The 21,025-nt window shown below is 46.0% G+C and overlaps 1 pseudogene across 1 annotated transcript in view; it reads left to right on the forward strand.

Annotated features, from left to right (window-relative positions):
* LOC122543408 (uncharacterized) overlaps positions 1-21,025 on the forward strand; it is a 203,464-nt pseudogene that overhangs the window by 172,617 nt on the left and 9,822 nt on the right. Inside the window, exons 3-4 of the transcript XR_015754333.1 lie at positions 11,761-11,858; positions 13,722-13,871. The product of XR_015754333.1 is annotated as an uncharacterized LOC122543408 (transcript). The remainder of the gene's footprint in view (positions 1-11,760; positions 11,859-13,721; positions 13,872-21,025) is intronic.

Below are 21,025 nucleotides of genomic sequence, written 5' to 3' on the forward strand. Positions count from 1 at the left end.
GGTGGAATATTGAACTGGTAGAGGGTCCTGAATTTCAAATGGCTATATTAAACAGAGCTGGAAATGTGTTGCTGGAAAAGCGCAGCAGGTCAGGCAGCATCCAGGGAACAGGAGAATCGACGTTTCGGGCATAAGCCCTTCTTCAGGAAAGGGCTTATGCCCGAAACGTCGATTCTCCTGTTCCCTGGATGCTGCCTGACCTGCTGCGCTTTTCCAGCAACACATTTCCAGCTCTGATCTCCAGCATCTGCAGACCTCACTTTCTCCTATATTAAACAGAGACCCTTTATGATTACCAGTATCTGTAAGAGATCCTATAGTACTATTTTGAAAAAGAGCAGGGTATTTAGAACCCAGAACATAGACCATTCCAGCGCAGTACAGGTCCTTCAGTCCTTATGTCTGAAGCCCATCTAACCTACACTATTCCATTTTCATCCACATGTTTATCCAATGATCTTTTAAATGCCCTTTAAGCTGCCGAGTCTACTACTGTTGCAGGTAGGGTGTTCCACACCCCTACTACTCCCTGAGTAAAGAAACTACCTCTGACATCTGTTCTATATCTATCACCCATCAATTTAAAGCTATGTCCTTTTGTGCTAACCATCACTATCCCAGGAAAAAAGGTTCTCACTGTTTACCCTATCTAATCCTCTGATTATCTTATTTGTCTCAATTAAATCACCTCTCAACCTTTTTTCTAATAAAAACAGCCTGGAGTCCATCAGCCTTTCCTTACAAGACCATCCCTCCAGACCAGGCAACATACTAGTAAATCACCTCTGCACCATTTCCAAAGCTTCCACATCCTTCCTATAATGCAGTGAATAGAATTTTATGTAATACTCTAAGTATGTCTGCAAATGGGTTTTTTACAGCTGCAGCATGACCTCATGGTTCTGAAACTCAATCCCTCTACCAATAAAAGCTAGCACACTATGTGCCTTCTTAACAACCCTATCAACCTGGGTGGCAACTTTCAGGGATCTACGTACATGGACACAGATCTCTCTGCTCAGCTACACTACCAAGAATCTAACCATTAGCCCAGTACTCTTTATTCCAGTTGCTCCTTCCAAAGTGAATCACCTCATTTTTCCACATTAAACTCCATTTGCTACCTCTCAACCCAGTTCTGCAGCTCATCTATATCCCTCCGTAACCTGCAACATCCTTTGGCACTATCCACAACTCCACCGACCTTAGCGTCATCTGCAAAGTTACTAACCCATCCTTCTACACCCTCAGCCAGGTCATATATAAAAATGGTCACAAAACAGATCCTTATGGTATACCAGTAATAACTGAGCTCCAGGATGAATATTTCCCATCAGCCACCACCCTGTCTTCTTTCTGCTAGAATATTTCTGATCCAAACCGCCAAATCACCCTCAATCGCAATTCTTCCCAGTGTTAGAGTCATAGAATCATAGAGATGTAAAGCATGGAAACAGACACTTTGGTCCAACCCGTCCATGCCGACCAGATATCCCAACCCAATCTAGTCCCACCTGCCAGCACCCAGCCCATATCCCTCCAAACCCTTCCTATTCATATACCTATCCAAATGCCTCTTAAATGTTGCAATTGTACCAGCCTCCACCACTTCCTCTGGCAGCTCATTCCATACACGTACCACCCTCTGCGTGAATAAGTTGCCCCTTAGGTCTCTTTTATATCTTTCCACTCTCACCCTAAATCTATGCCCTCTAGTTCTGGACTCCCCGAACCCAGGGAAAAGACTTTGTCTATTTATTCTGTCCATGCCCCTCATAATTTTGTAAACCTCTATAAGGTCAGCCCTCAGCCTCCGCCGCTCCAGGGAAAACAGCCCCAGCCTGTTCAGCTTCTCCCTATAGCTCAGATCCTCTAACCCTGGCAACATCCTTGTAAATCTTTTCTGAACCCTTTCAAATTTCACAACATCTTTCTGATAGGAAGGAGACAAGAATTGCACGCAATATTCCAACAGTGGCCTAACCAATGTCCTGTACAGCTGCAACATGACCTCCCAACTCCTGTACTCAAAACTTTGACCAATAAAGGAAAGCATACCAAACGCCTTCTTCACTATCCTATCTACCTGCGACTCCACTTTCAAGGAGCTATGAACCTGCACTCCAAGGTCTCTTTGTTCAGCAACACTCCCTAGGACCTTACCATTAAGTGTATAAGTCCTGCTAAGATTTGCTTTCCCAAAATGCAGCACCTCACATTTATCTGAATTAAACTCCATCTGCCACTTCTCAGCCCATTGGCCCATCTGGTCCAGATCCTGTTATAATCTGAGGTAACCCTCTTCGCTGTCCACTATACCTCCAATTTTGGTGTCATCTGCAAACTTACTAACTGTACCTCTTATGCTCGCATCCAAATCATTTATGTAAATGACGAAAGGTAGTGGACTCAGCACCGATCCTTATGGCACTCCACTGGTCACAGGCTCCCAGTCTGAAAAACAACCCTCCACCACCACCCTCTGTCTTCTACCTTTGAGCCAGTTCTGTATCCAAATGGCTAGTTCTCCCTGTATTCCATGAGATCTAACCCTTGCTAATCAGTCTCCCATGGGGAACCTTGTTGAACTCCTTACTGAAGTCCATATAGATCACATCTACTGCTCTGCCCTCATCAATCTTCTTTGTTATTTCTTCAAAAAACTCAATCAATGTTCTAGGAAGTCACAACCTCCTGAGCAACATCTCTCTAAATGAATGATCGGGACTTTTGTTTAAAAATTCATTTTGTGGGATATGGGCATTGCTGGCTGGCCAGCATTGATAGCCCATCCCTATTTGTCCTTGAGAAGGTGGTGCTGAGCTGCCTTCTTGAATCGCCGCAGTCCACCTGCTGTGGGTTGACCCACAATGCCATGAGGGAGAGAATTCCAGGATTTTAACCCAGCGACAGTGAAGGAATGGCAATATATTTCCAAGTCAGGATAGTTTTGTGGCTTGCAGGGAAGCTTGAAGGTGGTGGTATTCCCATAAATCTTTTGCCTGGTCCTTCTAGGTGGAAGAGGTTGTGGGTCTGGAAGGTGCTGCCTGAGGATCTTTGATGAATTTCTGCAGTGTATCTCGGAGATAATACACACTGCAGCGACTGAGTGTCAGTGGTGGAGGAAGTGAATGCTTATGAGTGTAGTGTCAATCAAACGGGGGCTGCTTTATTTTGGATGGTGTCAAGTGTTGTTGGGGTTGCACTCATCTTGGCAAATGGGAATATTCCATCCCCTGACTTGTGCCGTGTGGATGGTGGACTGGCTTTGAGGAATCAAGAGGTAAGTTACTTGCCGCAGTATTCCTTGCTTCTGACCTGATCTTGTTGCCACTGTATACGTGATGAGTCCAATTGAGTTTCTGCTCAATGATAACCCCCACGATGTTGATAGTGCAGGAATTCAGTGATGGTAACATCATTGAATGCTGAGGGGCGGTGGTTAGAATGTCTCTTATTTGTGATAGTCATAGCTTGGCATTTGTGTGGCGTGAATGTTACTTGACACTTGTCAGCCCAAGCCTGGATATTGTCCTGATCTTGCTCCATTTGAACATGGACTGCTTCAGTATCTGAGGGGTCATGAATAATAATGAACATTGTGCACACATCCCCCCTTCTGACCTTACGATGGAAGGTCATTGATGAAGCAGCTGAAGATGGTTGGGCCGAGGACACTCCCCTGAGGAACTCCTGCAGAGATGGCCTGGAGCTGAAATGACTGACCTCTAACAACCACAGCCATCTTCCAATGTGTCAGGTATGACTTTAACCACTAGCGAGTTCCCCTTCCCCGATTACTCTTTGATTCCAGTTTTGCTAGGGCTCCAATTGCCACAGTTGTTCAAATGCAGCCTTAATGTCAAGAGCTGTCACTCTCACCTCCCCTCTGCAATTCAGCTGTTTTTGTCAGTATTTGAACTAAGGTGATAATAAGGTCTGGAGCTGAGTGACCCTGGCAAACCCCAAACTGGGCGTCACTGAGCAGGTTATTGTTGACCTGGTGCTGCTTGATAGCGCTGTTCATGACCTCTTCCATCACTTTACTGATGATCGAGAGTAGACTGATGGGGCGGTAATTGGCCAGGTTGGATCTGTCCTGCTTTTTATGGACAAGACATACCTGGGCAGTTTTCTCCATTGTTTGGTAGATACCAATGTTGTAACTGTATTAGAAAAGTTTGGCTAGGGGAGCAGCAAGTTCTGGAGCACATGTCTTCAGTTCTATTGCCGGAATGTTGTCAGGGCTCATTGCCTTTGCATTATTCAGTGTCAAATAACAAAGAACATTCCAGTTTAGGAACAGGCCCTTCAGCGCTCCAAGCCTGTGCCGATCCAGATCCTCTATCTAAACCTGCTGCCTATTTTCTAAGGATCTGTATCCCTCTGCTCCCTGCCCATTCATGTATCAGTCTAGATACATCTTAAATGACACTATTGTTCCCATCCCTACCACTTCCGCTGGCATCGTGTTCCAGGCACCCACCACCCTCTGTGTAAAGAATTTTCCACGTATATCTCCCCTAACATTTCCCCTCTCGTGACCCCACTCTGAGAAAAAGCTTCTTGCTATCCACCCTGTCTGCACCTCTCATGATTTTGTCTGCCTCAATCAAGTCCCCCCTCAACCTCCTCCTTTCCAATGAAAATAATCCTAATCTATTCAATCTCTCCTCATAGCTAGCGCCTTCCATACCAGGCAACATCCTGGTGAACTTCCTCTGCACCCTCTCCAAAGCTTCCACATCCTTTTGGTAATGTGGCAACCAGAATTGTACGCAGTATTCCAAATGCAGCTGAACCAAAGTCTTATACAATTGTAACATGACCTGTCAACTCTTGTACTCAATAACCCGCTGAATGAAGGAAAGCATGCCATATGCCTTCTTCACCACTTTACTGACTTGCGTTGCTACCTTCAGGGAACAATGGACCTGAACACTCAGATCTTCTGTACATCAATTTTCCCTAGTATTTTTCCATTTACTGTATAGCTTGCTCTGGAATTGCATCTTTCAAAATGCATCACCTCACATTTGTCCGGATTGAACTCCATCTGCCATTTCTCTGTCCAACTCTCAAATCTATCTGTATCCTGCTGTATTCTCTGACAGCCCCTTCACTATCTGCTGCTCCACCAATCTTAGTGTCATCTGCAAACTTGCTAATGAGACAAACTACAACCTTCCTCCAGATCATTTATGTATATCACAAACAACAATGGTCCCAGCATAGATCCCTGTGGAACATCACTGGTCACAGGTCTCCATTTTGAGAAATCCCCTTCCACTACTACTCTCTGTCTCCTGTTGTCCAGCCAGTTCTCTATCCATCTAGCTAGAACACCCTAGATCCCATGCGACTTCACCTTCATCATCAGCCTATCATGTGGAATCTTATCAAACGCCTTACTAAAGTCCATGTATATAACATCTACATCCCTTTCCTCAAGCAACTTTGTCACCTCTTCAAAGAATTCTATTAGGTTTGTAAGACATGACCTTCCCGGCACAAACCATCACTGATGAGCCCATTTTCTTCCAAATGGGTATATATCCTATCCCTCAGTATCTTCTCCAGCAGCTTCCATACCACTGATGGCAGTCTCACCGGTCTGTAATTACCTGGATTATCCCTACCACCCTTCTTAAACAAGGGGACACCATTAGCAATTCTCCAGTCCTCTGGGACTTCCCCGTGTTCAAGGATGCTGCAAAGATATCTTTTAAAGCCCCAGCTATGTCCTCTCTCACTTCCTCAGTAACCTGGGATAGATCCCATCCGGATCTGGGGACTTGTCCACCTTAATGCCTGTTCAAATACACAACACTCCTCCCTCCTTATGCTGACTTGACCTAGAATAATCAAAGATCCATCCCTAATCTCAACATCCACCATGTCCCTCTCCTTGGTGAATATCGATGCTAAGTACTCATTAATAATCTCACCCATTTTCTTTGACTCCACATGTATCTTTCCTCCTTTGTCCTTGAGTGGGTCAACCCTTTCCCTAGTTACTGTCTTGCTCTAACTGCTTCTTGATATCATGTGGAGTAAATTGAATTGGCTGAAGACTGGTATCTGTGATACTGGGGACCACTGGAGGAGGTTAAGATGGATCGTTTACTTGGCCCTTCTGGCTGAAGATTGCTGTACAAGCATCAGTGTTATCTTTTGCACTGATGTGCTGAGCTCTTCCATCATTGAGGATAGGGATATTTGTGGAGCCTCCTCCAGTGCATTGCTTAATTGTCCACCACTATTCACAGCTGGATGCGACAGCACTGCAGAGCTGAGGTTAGATCCATTGGTTATGGGGGGATGGATTTATCACAGTGTTACTTGCAGGAGAAATGCTACTTGCATGAATTGATTGGCTGCTGCGATTTCTACAGTGATTGTACTTCAGAAGTGCATGAATAATATATAGTGCTTCAAGGTGTCTTTGTGAAAAAGACCAAAAAACAGTGCCATTTGCCATTTTCTATCCTGATCCATATCCCTTTGCAACTTCCTTATTGAGTAATACAACACAGGAACAGACCCTTTGATCCAACTTGTCCACATTGACCAGATATCACAATCTGACCGAGTGCCATTTGCCAGCATTTGACCTTCTAAACTCCACTCCAACTAGATGCCTTTTAAATGCCTCCACCACATCCTTTGGCAGCTTGTTGCACACATGCACCACCCTCTACGTGAAAAAGTTACCCCTCATGTCCTTAAACCTATGTCCTCTAGCTTTGGACACCACCACCTGAGCAAAAAGACCTCAGCTATTCACCCTATTCATGTCCCCCTCATGATTTTATAAACCTCTATAAGGTCACTCCCTCAGCATCTGACATTCCAGGCAAAAACAGCCCCAGGCTTTTGAACCTCTCCCTGCAGCTCAAACACTTCAGTCCCGGCAACATCCTTGTAAATCCTTTCTGTGCCTTTTCACAGCATCCTTCCTATGGGACTAAGAATAAGGACCAGATGTAAGGGGTTAGACATGAAGATCACTTAGAAAAGAAGGTAATGCAACTAGTTTCTGATACTTGCTAGTCTTTTTTAACAGTAAGTATGGATTAAGCATGTTTAAAGATTTTCTTGCCTGACAATTCTACTGGCCTGGAGAAAGTGAGGTCTGCAGATGCTGGAGATCAAAGTTGAAACTTTATTGCTGGAACAGCACAGCAGGTCAGACAGCATCCAGGGAACAGGATTCTACTGGCCTTTAAAGCAATGGAATGCAATGAACACTGATTAAGTTTTGCCTAATCAGGAAAGCCATTTTAGCATGGAGAGTTCCACATCGTAACTTTGGTCAACAAAATACAAACTATTAAATTTGGAGCTATTCATAGACTTATTCCTTAGACACAAATAAAGTAATACAATAATCTCAATAGCAAACAAGAGTCCTCTGTATCATTGGAAAAACAATGGTCAGCTACTATGTGGCATTTCAGCAACATAGTGTGATAAGCACAGAAATATGCATCATGCAAGCAAAGGTGAGAACTATATAAAATCCCTAAAATATGCCAAATTAAGTCAACTGATAGAGAATATCCAGAACATGGGTTTATGTTGAACTAGCATATATGTTTCTACGAGGAGATTACACTTATCATTTAAAATTACAGGATTAAAGTCTCGATAAAGTTGTATACATGCACCTGATAAGGATCGAAAACCTCAAAAAGCCTCTGTCTCAAAATCTGGCTACACCATGAGCAATCTGACAAGTCTTGCTCCATCGTCCCACAACATATTTCACCATCATGAGATCAAAATAATTATTTATTTGGCCATCTATTGTCATATCATTTGCAGATGTGTTTATTATTTTTATTACACCCAAATTATTGACAGATAATGATGAATAGCAGGTCTCAAAAAAGACGCGTGACTATAAACTTCGAGGAAGCTCTGAACTCTTTAGTTTGCTTACTTCCCCCATATTCTGTATGTATGTCTCATCTTTAATTTCATCCTGATCCTTAGCCATACTCTTTTTGAAAGTGTAATTAGTGTCTGCACCCATCCTGTTCAATTGCCACATTCTGAAACTGTGGTTTTCCTGAGACATTGTGTGAATATGATCAGTATTGTAATCTCATTGATTTTAGTTCCATCCCTACTCTGAGGGAAAATGCTTCCTTCGATTGGGTGACGAGGAATTTCAACCAAAAATATTGTAACTCGGGTCGTACTGCAAGAGATTCAGTCTGGCTGGATACTGCATTGTAATGAATGTTGAAGATAAAAGGAGCACAGTCAGCAGTGGTGCTGTTTACAGAACCGGACAGCTGTCAAAATGATTGTTTGAGTGTCCAGTAGCAAAGATGGAAATGTATTGCTGGAAAAGCGCAGCAGGTCAGGCAGCATCTAGGGAACAGGAGAATCGACGTTTCGGGCATTAGCCCTTCTTCAGGAAACCCTGTCCAATAGCAAAGGGTGAACATAGCTCACATATGTTAGAATAAAGAACAAAAAGGAAAAACAGACAAACATATAAACATACAAACAAGGGGCATGAGCAGACCATTCCCTTTGAGCTTGCTCCACCGTTCAATAAGATGATGGCTGATTTCATTATAACCTCAAATCCACCATCCTGTCTACCCTGAAATGATGGAATGCTCTTGATTAATAAAAGTCTATCCCTCTCTGTCTTAAAAAAAATTCCAGGACTCTGTCTTCACCATTAAGTCACACAGCACGGAAACAGGCCTGTCAGTCCAACTTGTTCAAGCTGACCAGGTTTTCGAACTAGTCCTAATTGCCTGCATTTAGCCCATATCCCTCTAAACCTTTCCTATCCGCGTATCTGTCTCTTCAAAGCTGTAATTGTACCATCCTCTATGACTTTCTCTGGCTGCTCATTCCATATACACACCACCCTCTGTGTGAAAAATTGCCCCTCAGGCCCCTTTTAAATCTTTCCCCTATCTCTTCTAGTTTTGGACAATCCCACCCTCGGGAAAAGGCCTTGATTATTTATCCTATCCATGCCCTTCATGAGTTTATAATTGTCTATAAGGTCACCCCCTTATCCTCCTATGCTCCAAGGAAAACCACCTTTTCAGAGAGGAATTCAAAGACTCAAGACACTCAGGAAAAAAAATTCACCTCTCTATTTTAAACGTGTGACTCCTGGTTTTTAACCAGTGACACCTAGTTTTCCCTGTTTAAATGAACAATATGGAGTCTGTCATTTTGACAGTTAATATAGCAGAGGAATGCAACAAAAATAACAGAAGATAAAGTAATCAACTTGTGAAATAGATATTTAAATGTAAATTAATCTCATTCAAAGTACGTGTTGGGGCTGCTCAATATTTTCAGACCGCCTGAATGAAATGAATTGACAAGCATGATGCTCCTGCTGTCTTTCCTTTCCATGCATACAAACTCATGGCTTTATCTTGCAGCATGACCGATTAACACAATGATTAGTGAAACTTAATTAAGGCATTCAACAAAGTGGTGGGCGGCATGGTGGCACAGTGGTTAGCACTGCTGCCTCACAGCGCCTGAGACCCAGGTTCAATTCCCGCCTCAGGCGACTGACTGTGTGGAGTTTGCACGTTCTCCCCGTGTCTGCGTGGGTTTCCTCCAGGTGCTCCGGTTTCCTCCCACAGTCACAAAGATGTGCAGGTCAGGTGAGTTGGCCATGCTAAATTTCCCGTAGTGATAGGTGAACGGGTAAATGTAGGAGTATGGGTGGGTTGCGCTTCGGTGGGTCGGTGTGGACTTGTTGGGCCGAAGGGCCTGTTTCCACACTGTAATGTAATCTAATCTAATCTAAATAAAGTTCCACATGGTAGGCTGGTTAACAAAGTTAGATCACATGGAGTACAGGGAGAACTAGCCATTTGGATACAAAATTGCCTCAAAAGTAGGAGACAGAGAGTGGTGGTGGAGGATTGCTTTTTGCATAGGAGAATTGTGACCAGTGGTATGCTGCAAGATTTGGGGCTGGGTCCACCACTTTTTGTCATTTATATAAATGATTCAAATGTGAATATAGGAGGTATGGTTAGAAAGTTTGTAAATAACACCAAAATTGGTGGTGTCATGGACAGCGAAGGAGATTATCTCAGAGTACAACGACAAATAGAGTTTAATCTAGATAAATGCGAGGTGCATTTCGGTACAGCAAATCAAGACAGGACTTAAACTTAATAGTTAGGTCCTGGGGAGTGGTGCTGAACAAAGAGACCTTGGAGTGCAGGTTCACAGTTCTTTGAAAATGAAGTTGCAGTTGGATAGGATAGTGAAGAAGGCATTTGGTATGCTTGCCTTTAATCAGTTAGTATAGGAGTTGGGAGGTCATGTTGTCGCTGTACAGGACATTAGTTAGGCCTCTTTTGGAATACTGCATTCAATTCTGGTCTCCCTCCAACAGGAAAGATGTTGTTTAACTTGAAATGGTTCGGAAAAGATTTATAAGCATGTTGCCAGGTTTGGAGGGTTTGAGCTATAGGGAGAGGTTGAGTAGGCTGAGGCTGTTTTCCCTGGAGCATTGGAGGCTGAGGGATGACCTTATTGGAAGTTTATAAAATCATGAGGTGCATGGATAGGGTAAATAGTCAAGATCCCTTTCCCCAGAGTAGGGGAGTCCAGAACAAGGTGGGCATAGGTTTAAGGTGAGAGGGGAAAAATTTAAATGGCGCCTAAGGGGCAACCTATTCACGCAGTGAATGGTGCATGTAAGGAGTGAGCTGCCAGAGGATGTGTTGGTGACTGGTACAATTACAACTTTAAAAGGCTACTGGATGGTTATGTGAATTGGAAGGGTTTACAGGGATATGGGCCAAATGCTGGCAAACAGTACTAGATTAGAACATAAGAACCAGGAGCAGGAGTAGGCCGTCTGACCCTTCGAGCCTGCTCTGCCATTCAATAAGGTCATGGCTGATCCTTCCATGGACTCAGCTCCACTTACCTGCACTCCCCCCCCCCCGTATCTCTTATTTCCTTTACAGTTCAAAAACTATAGTTTTAAAAATGTTTACTGAAGTAGCACCAACTACTTCATTGGGCAAGAAATTCCATAGATTTACAACCCTCTGGGTGAAGAAGTTCCTTGTCAATTCAGTCCTAAATCTGCTCCCTCTAATCTTGAGGCTATGCCCTCTTGTCCTAGTTTCACCTGCCAATGAAGGCATCCTCTCTACTTCTATCTTATCTATTCCCTTCATAATTTTATGTTTCTATGAGATTCCCTCCCCCCATTCTCCTAAATACCAATGAATGTAATCTCAGTCTACTCAGTCTTTCTTCATTAGCCAACCCCGTCAACTCCACAATCAACCTAGTGAAATTCCCCTGCACCTCCTCCAGTGCCAGTACATCTTTCCTCAAGTCAGGAGACCAGAACTGTACACAGTACTCCAGGTGTGACCTCACTAACACCCTGCAATGTAACCTCCCTGCTTTTAGCAATGAAGGATAAAATTCCATTTGCCTTCCTAATTACTTGTAGTACATGCAGACCAACTTTGTGATTCATGCACAAAGACACCCAGGTCCCTTTGCACAGCAGCATGCTGCAACTTTTTACCATGCAAGTAATAATCCTTTTTACTGTTACTCCTACTGAAATGGATGACTTCACATTTATTAACATTGTATTCCATCTGCCAGACCTTTGCCCACTCACTTAATTTAGGATATCTGGTTAGCATGGACGGGTTGGACTCAAGGGCCTGTTTCCATGGTGTACATCTCTTTGACTTAATTCACTGACTCTGTCTCCAGACACTAGACCCAGCAGCAGCCTCCGAGTCAAGGCTTCATGTGGACATATCGCAGAACCCCTGAGTCTAAAAGCCTGGGCTAAGTCTCGGATAGACACGGTGAGTTTGTCTTTTTATGTCTTTGCTGTGCTGTTTACACACCCATGATCTCTGGTATTGACCTGTCTCACAAGTTCTCTCCTTGGACACTGGTCAGTTCCTCAATTCAATGACCAAAAGGCCAGGCTGAGTCTTTTTTTTAATATTCACTCATGGGATTTGGCATCACAGGTTGAACCAGCATTTATTGCCCTTCCCTAAGAGTCAACCACATTACCTTGGTCTGGAGTCATATATAGGCCAGATCAGGTAAGGATGCAGATTTTCTTTCTTAAAGGACATTAGCGAGCCAGAAGAGATTTTCCCAACAATCAATATTGGCTTCATGGTCACTATTAATTCCAAATAGTTTTAAACTGAATTCAAATTCTACCATCTGCCATGGCAGGATTTGAACCCAAACCCCCAGAACATTACCTGGGTGTCTGTATTAATAGACCAGTGATACATACCAGTAGGTCATTACTCCCCATAGGGCAGTGAAGAATCAATCACATTGCTGTAGGTCAGATCAGATAAGGATGGCAGTTTCTCTTCCTAAAGGAAATTGGTAAACCAGATGGGTTTTATGGAGTTCAACCTGGATAAATGCAAAGTGATGCATTTTGGAAGGTCGAACTCAAATGCTGAATATAGGATTAAAGACAGAATTCTTGGCAGTGTGGAGAAACAGAAGGATCTTGGTTTTCAAGTTCCACCCAAGTGGATAGGGTTGTTAAGAAAGCATATGGTGTTTTGGCTTTCATTAACAGGGGAATCGATTTTAAGAGCCATGAGGTTTTGCTGCAGCTCTACAAGTCCCTGGTGAGACTACACTTGGAATATTGTGCCCAGTTCTGGTCGCCCTACTATAGGAAAGATAGAGGCTTTGGACAGGGTACAAAGAAGGTTTACCAGGATACTGCCTGGACTGGAGGGCTTGCCTTGTGAAGAGAGGTTGACTAAGTTCGGACGTTTCTCTCTGGAGAGGAGGAAGAGAGGAGACCTGATTGAGGTATACAAGATAATGAGTGGAATAGATAGAGTCAATAGCCAGAGACAATTCTCCAGGGCAGGATTGACGGGCACAAAGAGTTATAGTTTTAAGATATTAGGAGAAAGGCATAGAGGGGATATCAGAGGTAGAGAGTTGTGAATGCATGGAATACGTTGCCAGCGGTGGTGGTGGAAGCAGAGTCATTAGGGACATTCAAGGGAGTGCTGGACATGCACATGGACAGCAGTGCATTGAGGGGTGCGTAGGTTAAGTTATTTTGTTTTACATTAGAATTAATCTTTGGCACAACATCATGAGCCAAAGGACCTGTTTTGTGCTGTATTTTTCTATGTTCTATGTTCTACCTGACAATCAGCAATGGTTTCATGGTCATTATCACCTCGGGCAACTGTGTGTTTGGAGGTTGCACATTCTCCCTGTGTCTGCATGGATTTTCTCCGGGTGCTCCAGTTTCCTCCCACAGTCCAAAGATGTTCAGGGTAGGGTGGGGTGACCATGCTAAATTGCCCATAGTATTTAGGTTAGATACAGTAGTCAGGGGAATTGTAGAGCAGTAGAGTAGGGGAATGGGTCTGGGTGGGATACTCTTTGGAGAGTCAGTGTGGACTTGTTGGGCCGAATGGCCTGTTTCCACACTGTAGCGATTCTATGAAATAAATTCTTATTTCCAGAATACTGTCCCTTGTCTGAGTTTGAATGGGATATGAAATTGCAATTACTGTGTAAAACCTCATTCCCAGACTAGCTTTCTTCAAAACCTGCCTCACCTGGAATTGCAAGTAGGCTGCCTCCCACCTGACCATTCAAATGTCATCCTATTATGTGTTCTTTATTCCGGCAGTGACACACAGATTGTCTCTCCTCAGGGAATCCATTCTTTTCCATGTCAGACCTGTAAGAAGGAGTGGGTCTGGCAGGAGGTGTGCAAATTAGCACTCTTCACAGAAGAGGAGAGGGATTGTTATGAGAAAAAATTGGTGGAACTAACCAAAGATGACACTGCTTCCTACAAAAAGGTAATGGGCAAAATACAATGAGAGTTGGACAGAAAGATAAAGGGTTTGAATGGTCTAATGAGCTAAAGTAGCGATATATCACATTCAAGAGTATTAACGTCAATGAAGATGCATGTTTATGCAAGCTTTTTTAAAAAAGTATAGCCCATCGTAGCCTTTGTTTGAAGGCTGGTTAGGAGTAACTAGAAAGCTGTGAAATGAGAACCTCCTATTGCATGTTTGTTGCTAATAGGTTTATAGTCAGGTGGCTCTGGGAGACCAGGATGTAATGACACACAGCACTTACAGCATCAGAACACACCAGGACAGCTAGCTACTTGCTCAGAGACCGAGCGAGTGGCATTTTCACATGAATTGCACTGAGGTCTGCAAAATAACTCCAGAGGCTGGTATCTTATCATTAAGTCACCCTTTATTTATATGTGGAAAGTCCTCGACACTGATTCAGCTCCCTCAGACGCAGCTCTCAGAATGAACAGGATGTCTGACACTCCTGTTCTTATTTTTTTTAAATTTATTAACCAGTACAAATTACAAACAAACATTTTACATTAACAGCTGTATACAAGAAACAGCAATTTACGGGGGAAAGGAGTGGCAAAACCAGACCCCAAACCCCACTGTACAAGCTGTTCACAGGGAAAGGAGAAACTTTATTGCTGGAACAGCACAGCAGGTCAGGCAGCATCCAGGGAACAGGAGATTCGACGTTTCGGGCACAGGCCCTTCTTCAGGAAGGGCCTGTGCCCTTCCCTGGCCCTTCCCTGGATGCTGCCTGACCTGCTGTGCTGTTCCAGCAATAAAGTTTCAACTTTGATCTCCAGCATCTGCAGACCTCACTTTCTCCACAGGGAAAGGAGAACAAACCTCAAATCCTACCTTACATTAATCAAGAAGAAAACAGTAAACGCCATCACATACAGACAGATCGATAAAACTGAACAAGAAAACAGTGCGTATAACACAGATACCCCTGGCAACCCAGCAAGCCACCCGTCCCTCCCACCTTCCTTCCACTCAAAGACAGACCACACCTACGCCCTTTTCGGCTCTCAGTCCACCCTGACAGATCTTCCGGCCACCTCTAGGACAGCCTGTCCTGTTTTCCCACTACTCCCCAGCAATTAGGATGGCATACCCACCTTCCAGCTTCTCTAACCACCCTTCCGTGCCTTCAAGCCACCTCTAGGACAGTCTGTCCTGGTAACTGCCCAGGTCACAGCGCTGAGGACAACCTACCTGCCTTCCAGCTCTTGGCCTGCCTGTACTATCTGGCTCTCACTCACCCTGATGCACCATCCGGCCTGTGGACTGCCCTGACACATCTTCCGGCCACCTCTTGGACAGCCCGTCCCCTTCCCCTGGGACGCCAGTATACAGGGCAGCCAACAAGCAGTCCGAATCTCAGCCTGCCCCTACGCACCTTCTGGCTCTCAGCCGCTCTGAGACACCTTCCGACCACCTCTAGGACAGCCCATTCTTGGGACGACAACACTCAGAATAGCCTACTCACCTTCCAGCTTTCAGGACAGCTTACCCATCTTCTGGTTCACAGGACTGCCTACCCACCCTCCAGCTTTCAGGATGACCTTTGAGTCTCCCAGCTCAAAGTAAGGGACTAGGGACACACAAGACAGTGCAGGTGATAAACCCAACAAGCAACAAGATAGAGTCAATTACCAACAAACAGAGTCCATTTTCAGAAACAATCCTCTTTAAGATGCAAAGTCCATTCCCAGGAACAGAGTCCACTCCAGTATACAAAATGCATTGTCAGAAATAGAGGCCACTGCCAAAAGCAGAGTCCACTCCTGAAGGCAGCAAATGCACACCCCATAGCACACTCATATAGGTGTTCAGTCTCGACAAAGGCCTGGTCCATCCATACAGATCCAGGCCCACTTACAGGAACATAGCACATTGTAAAGGTGCAGTTAACTCACAGAGGTCTGGTCCACTCTCAAAGGCAGCAGATGATCACCTCTTAGCACACACAGGTATTCAGTCTTTACAGAGGGCTAGTCCACCCAGAGGGTCAGGCCCACCCACAGAGGACCAGGCCTACCCATGGAGAAACAGTTAATCTGGAAAGGTGCTTTTTCTCACAGGGGCTCAATCCCAATACCAAAAAAATGAAAACACATGCAAAAAAAATAAACAGAGTGTAAAGGCTAAACCCTGCCACAAAAATCAGCATTGTACATTTCTCAAAATAAAAGAAAGGAGTACACACAGATTGTAGCCAGACAGTGAAACAAGGGTGGCACGGTGGCACAGTGGTTAGCACTGCTGCCTCACAGCGCCAGAGACCCGGGTTCAATTCCCGCCTCAGGCAACTGTCTGTGTGGAGTTTGCACATTCCCCCCGTGTCTGCGTGGATTTCCTCTGGGTGCTCCAGTCTCCTCCCAAAGTCCAAAGATGTGCTGGTTAGGTGGATTGGCCACACTAAATTGCCCGTAGTGTTAGGTGAAGGGGTAAATGCAGGGGAATGGGTCTGGGTGGGTTGGTCTTCGGAGGGTCGGTGTGGACTCGTTGGACCGAAGGGGCCTGTTTCCACATTGTAAGTAATCTAATCAAAATCATCTGAAATACATCTGAAACACATTGACTGTGTAAATCAGCCAGTTTCGAGATCAGTCCTCAATAAAAAGGAATACCAATGAACAAACCGGTTATATAATTCAGACAGCTTAAGAATCAGGTTTCCCCCTAAAAATACAGAAACCAATGGCAGCAGTACAAGCTGGATGTGGTCAGCCAGCTCAGAGCCAGTCCCCTGACACAAACAGAGAGTCTTTCACTGATCCAGCTCCCAGAATGAACAGGGTGTCTGACAGACCTGTTTATTCGATTTTGTTAACCAGTACAAATTACAAACAAACGTTTTACATAACAGCTGTATACAAGAAACAGCAATTTATGGGGGAAAGGGGCAGCAAAGCCAGACCCCCAATCCCACTGTACAAGCTGTTCACAGGGAAACAAGGATGAACCTCGAATCACACCTTACATTAATCAAGAAGGAAACAGTAAACACCATCACGTACAGACAGATTGATAAACCAAACAATAAGACAGTGCTAATAACACACACCCAGCAAGCCACCTGTCCCTCCCACCTTCCAGCTACTCAAAGGCAGCCCACGCCTCACTCCCTCCAGTTCTTGGTCCACCCCATGTCCCTTCCAGCTCTCCGTCCGCCCTGACACATCTATATCTCCGTTTCCCCCCCCGCCACTGACAACAGGACAGCCTACCACTTTCCAGCTTTCTTCACTGCCCTTTCACACCTGCCAGCCACCTCTAGGACAGCCTGACCCCTTCCTTGGGACGATGGTACACAGAGCAGCCCACAAGCCTTCTGGATCTCAGCCTGCCTCTATATGCCTTCTGGCTCACAGCTGCTCTAACACACCTTCTGGCCATTTCTAGGACAGCCTGCCTGGGGTGACAATGCTGAGGACGGCCTACCCACCTTCTGGCTCTCGGTCTGCCCTTAAGTACCATCTAGTTCTTGCCCACCCTGATGCATCATCCGGCTTGTGGACTGCCCCAACACCGATTCCAGCCACCTCTAGGACAGCCTGTCCTCTTCCCTGGCCAATAGTGCACAGGGCAGCCCACAAGCCATCTGATCTCAGCCTGCCCCTACACACCTTCTGGCTCTCGGCTGCTCTGACACACCTTCCGGCCACCTCTAGGACAGCCCATCCCAATTACCCCTTCTCGGGACGACAGCGCTCAGAATGACCTACCGACTCTTGGGGCGACTGGCATCGGGGTGGCCTACCCATCTTCTGGCTTTCAGGTCAGCCAACTTACCTTCAGGTTCACACAACAGCCTACCCACCCTCCAGCTCTCAGGGTGACAGCTTTCAGGATGACCTATGAGCCTCCCAGCTCACAGTAAGGGACACACAAGACAGTGCAAAAGGCAACACGATAGAGTCAATTACCAACAAACAAAGTCCTTTCTGGTGCACAGAGTCCATTACTGTAAACAGTTCTCTTCAGAACACAGAATCAATTCCCAGGAGCACAGTATACAAAATGCGTTGTCAGAAATAAGACTCCACTCCAACATGCAGAGCCAAAAACAGAGTCCACTCCTAAAGGCAGCAAATGCTCACCTCCCAGCGCATACACAGGTGTTCAGTGTTTACAAAAGCCTAGTCCATCCACAAATGGGCCAGGCCTACCCTCAGAGGAACAGTTTATGTGGAAAGGTGCATTATTTCACAGAGCCTCAGTCCAAACACCAAACAGAAAGTGAAAACACATGCAAAAAATAAAGAAGGAGAAAGTGAGGACTGCAGATGCTGGAGACCAGAGTTGAAAAATGTGGTGCTGGAAAAACACAGCAGGCCAGGCAGCATCCGAGGAGCAGGAGAATCGACGTTTCGGGCATAACCCCTTCTTCAGGAATGAGGCTGATGTGCCAGGCGGGCTGAGATTAAAGGTAGGGGGGCAGGAATTTGGGGGAGGGGCGCTGGGAATATGATAGGTGGAAGGAGGTGAGGGTAAGGGTGATAGGCCGGAGAGGACGGGAATAAGATTGCAGGTCAAGAGGGCGGTGCTGAATCCGGGGCTACTCCTTTGGTTTGGAGTGGGCACCCGCATGGGCCCCAGCTATGCCTGCCACTTTGTCGGATATATGGAACAGTCCATCTTCCGCAGCTACACTGGCACCACCCCCCACCTTTTCCTCCGCTACATCGATAATTGTATTGGCGCTACCTCGTGCTCCCACGAGGAGGTTGAACAGTTCATCCACTTTACTAACACCTTCCATCCCGACCTCAAATTTACCTGGACCGTCTCAGACTCCTCCCCCCCCTTCCCAGACCTCTCCATTTCTATCTCGGGCGACCGACTCAACACAGACATTTACTACAAACCAACCGACTCCCACAGTTACCTAGACTACACCTCCTCCCACCCTGCCCCCTGTAAAAACGCCATCCCATATTCCCAATTCCTTCGCCTCCGCTGCATCTGCTCCCAGGAGGACCAGTTCCAAAAACGTACAACCCAGATGGCCTCCTTCTTCAAGGACCGCAATTTCCCCCCAGACGTGATCGACGATGCTCTCCACCGCATCTCCGCCACTTCCCGTTCCTCCGCCCTTGAGCCCCGTCCCTCCAATCACCACCAGGACAGAACCCCACTGGTCCTCACCTTCCACCCCACCAACCTCCATATATATCGTATCATCCTCCGTCATTTCCACCACCTCCAAACGGACCCCACCACCAGGGATATATCTCCCTCCACACCCCTATCAGCGTTCCGGAGAGACCACTCCCTCCTTGACTGCCTCATCAGGTCCACACCCCCCACCAATCCAACCTCCACTCCCGGCACCTTCCCCTGCAACCGCAAGAAGTGCAAAACTTGTGCCCACACCTCCCCCCCTTACTTCCCTCCAAGGCCCCAATGGATCCTTCCATATCCATCACAAATTCACCTGCACCTCCACACACATCATTTACTGTATCCGTTGCACCCGATGTGGTCTCCTCTACACTGGGGAGACAGGCTGCCTACTTGTGGAACGTTTCAGGGAACACCTCTGGGACACCCGCCAACCAACCCAACCGTCCCGTGGCTGAACACTTTAACTCCCCCTCCCACTCCGCCAAGGACATGCAGGTCCTTGGCCTCCTCCATCACCAGACCCTGACCACATGACGCCTGGAGGAAGAGCCTAGGAACCCTCCAACCACACGGGATGAATGTAGAATTCTCCAGCTTCCTCATTTCCCCTCCCCCCACCTTATCTCAGTCCCAACCCCTGAATTCAGCACCACCCTCTTGACCTGCAATCTTATTTCCGTCCTCTCCGGCCTATCACCCTTACCCTCACCCTCATCTCCTTCAACCTATCGTATTCCCAGCGCCCCTCCCCCAAATTCCCGCCCCCCTACCTTTTATCTCAGCCCGTCTGCACACCAGCCTCATTCCTGAAGAAGGGCTTATGCCCGAAACGTCGATTCTCCTGCTCCTCGGATGCTGCCTGGCCTCCTGTGCTTTTCCAGCACCACATTTTTCAACAAAAAATAAAGAAACCAAAGTGCAAGGGCCAAGCCCTGCCACAAAATCAACAAGGTCCTTTTCTCAAAACAAAAGAGAATGGAGTAACAGACAGGCTGTAACCAGCCAGTGAAACAACAGTTCCCTAATGAGAACTGAAATACACCTGTTACACATTGACTGTATAAATCAGGCAGTTTAGAAATAAGTCCTGAATAAAAAAGGAATACCAGTTAACAAACTGGCTTGGTAGAATCAGCCAATTCAGGAATCAGGTTTCTCCAAACAATTGGAAACCGACAGTAACACGCACTAGATGTGGCTGGCCAGCCAGCTCAGAGTCGATCCCCTTACACAAGTAGAGGGTCCTTGACACTGATCCAGTTCCCTCAGAGTCAGCTCTCGGAGTGAACAGGATGTCTGACACTCCTGTTCTTATGTCAGCTAGGGCTCCCTGATTAACAACCCCAATCAGGGAACTCACATTCTATGAATTCCATCTGGCTGACCTTGTCACAATCACTACACCATCCCCCCCCCCCCCCCCCCCCCCCCCGAGTCCGAGGACACAGGCTAATTATTTTTGTTATAGTAACTCCTCGGCCATTTTAGCACCAGGTCAGGTTCCTTTGACTCTGCCTCAGGTACGGGCGGTGTACAGTAACCCACCTCTCACGCCCAGAGCACCTCAGAAGAAATTCATCCTCTTCTTCATGAAAAGTCCTGCACAGTCGACAGGGTACTGAGTCCAGAGTTTACTGTTCCATTCCCAAGAACAGAGGGGAGCTGCTGGCATAAATGTTTGTCCTGGTTGCCACTCTCGGCACTGCATCACCAATACAGCTAATCCTGGCCACCAGACATAACCTCTGGCAAACACTTTCATTTTGGAGACCCCTGGATGGCTCTGGTGGAGTTCAGCCAGTACGTAGCGGTGACTTTTAACTCAGGACATTCGCTCTTGATCCTTATCACAATATGCCATCCTCCTACTGTGATCTGGTCTCTCCAGGCCTGAAAAGGTTTCCATTCTGGTTTTGAATGCCTTTTGGTTTCCCCCATCGCCACCAAATATTTCAGTTTTGCCAGGACCGGAACCTTCTGCATCCAAAATCTGATAT

The sequence above is a fragment of the Chiloscyllium plagiosum genome, unplaced genomic scaffold, assembly GCF_037043375.1.
Source record: "Chiloscyllium plagiosum isolate Xiang-an unplaced genomic scaffold, Cpla_swu_hap1 HiC_scaffold_44, whole genome shotgun sequence".
Taxonomy (NCBI): domain Eukaryota; kingdom Metazoa; phylum Chordata; class Chondrichthyes; order Orectolobiformes; family Hemiscylliidae; genus Chiloscyllium; species Chiloscyllium plagiosum.